Below are 4,882 nucleotides of genomic sequence, written 5' to 3' on the forward strand. Positions count from 1 at the left end.
AAAGACAGATGGAATGATAATGACTTACATGTATCACCACACTTTTCATACAGAAAGATTAAAAATATATGCCATAAAATGAACATATGAAATAACCCAAAAAAGGGCAGGCACCTAGTCACATCTGTATTATATATTCAGTAAGTGCTAAACACTGAGTACCGCTACAAAAAACGCGTAATGTAGAGTAGAGAAGGTTGTTGTATCTAATGAAAAACAGCAGCAGGAAAATATGCTTTGTGTTTAATTGCTCACGCTGAAATTTTTCTCTATTCTACCCAGGTTCTGATACAGCCCTTACTTAGACAATATGTGAGTATATCCCAGAAGATCATTAATTGATGTTACTAGCATTTGTCACATCTTATTCTCACTCCTTTCTTTCAAGTGGAAAATGATCTGAAGTTTTTTGACCCAGGAAGATGCATATACTTGTATAATATGTGCCTGCGATGCCGTGGATATTTGTGATTGAAAATAAGATCAAGTGAACTCTTACAGGATTTGAAATGGCAGCTGCTGAAATTCAGGTAATGATCACAGAATGTAGGAATTTCTTCTGTGTTTTGAGAGGGGATCACAGGCAGCTTTATACAAACATATTTTGTTCCAGAATAGAGCTGCTGTTCTGCTTACTGGTTCGTTTGGCTCTGTGTTTGTTTTGTGTGTGTGTGTGTGTGTGTTGTTTTCAGGTACTGTTTCCTTATTTACAGTAGCATAGGAGTGCCACTGTGCAATAATACATTAAGATTCATTGATATTTACCTCAGAGGAATATAGGAACTATGGATAATCACAGTGGCTAGCAGAATTCAGCAATGCTATCAATTGTCAGTATAGCAGGATAAAAACAAAAAAGAGAACAGAATGACTGTATACTACTATTTTTATTTTACTTTTGGGTTCATGTTGCGATGCCCTTTATAGATCTAAGAGTTTTTGAAGAGACTTTCACATTTAACTATATTGTCTTACACTGTTTTCATGACTAACTAAAAACTCCCAATTTACTGGTGTAGAATGGTTAATTGTAAGAATTTCCTTATTGCCGAGAGAATATTTTATTTTTCACTTTATCTTTAGTTTGTGGTTGGATATATGTGACTGTGAGGAATCTATCAAGGAAAGTGAAACTAATTATTACCTTTTCTCCCCTAACATGGTAATTTAAGAAGCTGGTGATGAAGCACTGGAAAAGAAAATGAGAAATTGAAGAGGGCTGCTGGAGGATACAACGAGATATCAGGCAGATCTGGAAAGAAAGCCTTGAAAAATAGATTTTATGAGATAAACAGGGTAACATAAGATGAAAAAGATCTCATTAATCTCTCATGTTTTTCTCTCTTTACAGATTGAGCACTAAAACAGAAATAATGCAGCTGTTTTGAGATCAGCAGTTTTGTTGCAAATAGAAGTCTGAGGAAACAGTTCAGTGAGCACCAGAGTGTTATAGGGATAAGGATGCAGATTCTCCCTCAGCTCAGCCTTTCAAACCATTCCAGCCTACTGTGATTGTTCTTGAAAGGATAAGAGAGGCAGGACTCCCAGACCCATAAATCATTTAGGAAAGTCTGTTGTATTAAATTTAAAAAGGAGGAAAAAAAAACCCCAGTCTCTCTGTTGCAGTAATTCTGATCCATTGATGATTTACTATATTCTAGCTTTAGGATGAGTCCTGCATGCTGTTTGGAATTTGACCATTTGATGGAACGTACTGTAAGGGAGGATTTTCCTTTGCGTTTAAAAAAACAATACAAAAATTACACATTTTTTTCATTACTTTTTAATTTAATAAAGATTAGCTTAGTAGTGGGTAAGCCTAAAAGTTACAATTCCTTTAAGATCACATTTGAAATTTCAAAACTGATGTAGAATTTTGCCTTTAATAGCAGTTTCAAAGGTGAAGGAGAAACTAAGAAATTCTGATGATATTGGCTAAGATGTGAATATTTATTCGACTGTTATCTTGTAAAGTGGATTGAGATGTCCTTCAGAACTGTCCCTTCTCTTCTACTCTTGCACTGCAGTTACCCTGGAGCCACCCAGACATTAAGATTTTCAAGGTCAAACCTAATCAAAACCACCTTATCCCTCTCCACTAATTCAGTATCTGAACTGTCCCTTCCTTACCTCAGAGACATGTAATACTTCTGCAACAGAAATTATCACTGCCTGCCCTGCTCTGAACTGTAGTACCATGATGTTGTTGACAGCCAAAGGTACAGGTTTTTAGCATGTTTAGTGGATGTCTGGTTATTATGGAACAGTCTGAACCTGCTGTAGCAGGCCAGATGAGAGATGTGATGTGCTCCTTGAGTTAGCGCTTCTCTCTCTATATCGCTACTGTTGGAACATTTGCATCTGCAACAGACCTGGCATGTTGATTTTGAACTGGAAGGCTTCAACAGTCTTTCCTACTTGCATTTTAACAGTCTGCTTCCAGGGTTCTCAAATGAAGACTGAATTTTGGGGTGGAGCAATTTCAAGAGTCTTGGACCTTTTATCGTGCAAGTAAGCTCCAATTTTGTGTTAGTGAGAGACATAAGGTAATATATTTTCTCTTTAATGCTCCCCAAAATTGTGCTACAGTGGTTTCTAAGTGAGGAGGCACTTCTACATATTGTAACTGTGAACTGGTTTTGGCTTGACTGTGAATACGGTATGGACCTAAATAAGACCCCTTCTGGATGTGAATTGTAAAGCCTATGTTATCTCATGGAAAGAGAGCAAGAAAAAGGATAATGATGTACAGAAAGTGTGTGAAGAAAAAAGTCTAAATGAATTTGTGTGAGACATAAACAAAGGGCATGAATTTTAAGAATTCTCAGATTTTGATATTGATTTTCACGAAGATATGTAAGATTTCTCAAACAACCAAAACATTCAAATCCTTCAAATGAAGTTATTCCACTGAAAAATAGGCTTAATCTGTTGCTTCCTAGAGCACTACTAAAAACCCAACCCCGTATCAACAAAAAACCACTGACTTGAATCAGGCTTTGAGACTGAGCAGAAAACTGCATTCAGCCTGTGGCAGTACTGCTGTATCAAATTTAATTCAGAGCATTTAATGTATAATTTTCTTTCTTGTCCACTAGTTTCAGGTATTTTCTCTATAGACATTTGAATGAATACAAAACATGTCATTCATTTCAATCGGAGAGATACAAGAGACAGCTTCTTCAATGCTCCTCTCTTTTAAAAAGAACAACTCTCTGATGCAGATTCTCATCTGGCAAACATATCGTCATTCTTAAATGGTGTTATCACACTCATCCTCTCCTTTCCCCTTTATATTGATCTTTAGAATAGACAGAATGTTTTAACCTTTGGAATTTATCACAATGGCTTTTCTTGCCTTATCAATTCTAATGGGTTGAGCTCTCTGTATCTGCATGGAGATCTTTCCTATCTTCTCTCTTTTTTCACATTTCAAGAAGTCTGTCTTGTTGCAAATCTCTTGTTAGAAGACATATATAAATGTTTTTGGGTTTCTAATCTGAAAAAGAAATGGCCACACTCTCTGGGAATTAAAATTAAGTCTCTAAAGGAAATAACTCTCCTTTAGAAAATCCAGATGTCTAAAGAAAGATTATTATCTCTGGCATGATCCCATCCCTACCATGCCATTTACTGTTTTTCTTTTCTCTTTGGATTTGATCATATTTCAGCCAGAACATTTAGTTTTATTTAAATGCAATGACACAAATATTGCTAATCTGGTTTCCCTTCATTCATGTGTGCTTGCTGTCAACAATGGTTTTATCAGCCATCAAAATCTAATTGAAATGGCAGTGCTGCATGTAGTCATCCAATAATTACAAAATAAATAGACTGAATTTTCAGATGCATTTGAAAAAAAAAAAAAAGCCCTTAAAGTGACATAAGCAGAATAAGGTAATTAAAGAGCTCCCTCTATGATTTTTAATTATTTTAAAATGCATATTTGTCTGAAGACATCCCTTCTAAGCTCCAGAGGTAAGTTACTATGCCTTATTTCTGTATTTCAAAAAGAAGACTGGCAGGATGGAGTTAATTTGGAAAATTGTTCTAGTAAATAGTATGAAAAAACTTCATCATCATACCACCAAACCATGTTTTGCTTTCTCTTCAGAGAACTCCTGCAGTAATACACACATGACAGTTAATAATAGATTATAAAAAGCAGTGCCCTTTATCATCTGAACACCAAATCTTTAGAGGCTTGCAAATAGAACAGTCTGTTCAGTGATTGTAGAAATGTGACGTCAAAGGCCTGCTCCTTATTTGAAAAGTCTTCATGTTACTCTAGATACTCCATGCCCTATCTTTGAAAAAATCAGGGCTGTGCATTGTAGTACACAGACAACAGAGTTTCGCCTTAATGGAAACCATATAGCAGAAGTATATTTAAACTTTTGGAAGAAAGGGTAACAGAGCTCTCAAAATAAGCCCTGATCATGAATGTGTATATATATATAGTCCTGTGATGGGTTGGCATAGCAACTATTTCTTAGAACTCTGTTGCTGCCTAAGTAAACAGCTAAAGCACTGAGAATGTCTCAGCTAAGCTGTGCCTGTCTGTAGTACCAGCATGTACTGTACACGAACATTTTCTTCCAAAGATCTGGATATTCCAGTGCTGCTCATTTATGCTGCCATTGTTATCAGTGTTTTTTATCAAAAACCCCTCTTTTTCTTACTGATTTCATGATGTATTTTATCTAAAGATTCTATTTTTTTCAATTCAGAACAAAGCTTGGCATAAATAGTCTCAACCTAGACACTTTTTTATGCCCTTAATTTGCATAATTTTGATGGCATATTTTTCTGAATGACAGCAAAAGCTAAATGTGAATATAAATTTGTCATGGCAATCACTTAAATGAGCAGCATGCCAGAT

At 35.6% G+C, this 4,882-nt stretch overlaps 1 long non-coding RNA gene across 1 annotated transcript; it reads left to right on the forward strand.

Annotated features, from left to right (window-relative positions):
• The first annotated feature begins 225 nt into the window (after positions 1-225).
• On the forward strand, positions 226-3,723 carry LOC135295443 (uncharacterized). The gene is made up of 3 exons (XR_010357545.1): positions 226-312; positions 389-530; positions 1,173-3,723. It is a non-coding gene; the product is annotated as an uncharacterized LOC135295443 (long non-coding RNA).
• The last annotated feature ends 1,159 nt before the right edge of the window (positions 3,724-4,882 follow it).

This window comes from Passer domesticus, chromosome 2 (assembly GCF_036417665.1).
Source record: "Passer domesticus isolate bPasDom1 chromosome 2, bPasDom1.hap1, whole genome shotgun sequence".
NCBI lineage: Eukaryota > Metazoa > Chordata > Aves > Passeriformes > Passeridae > Passer > Passer domesticus.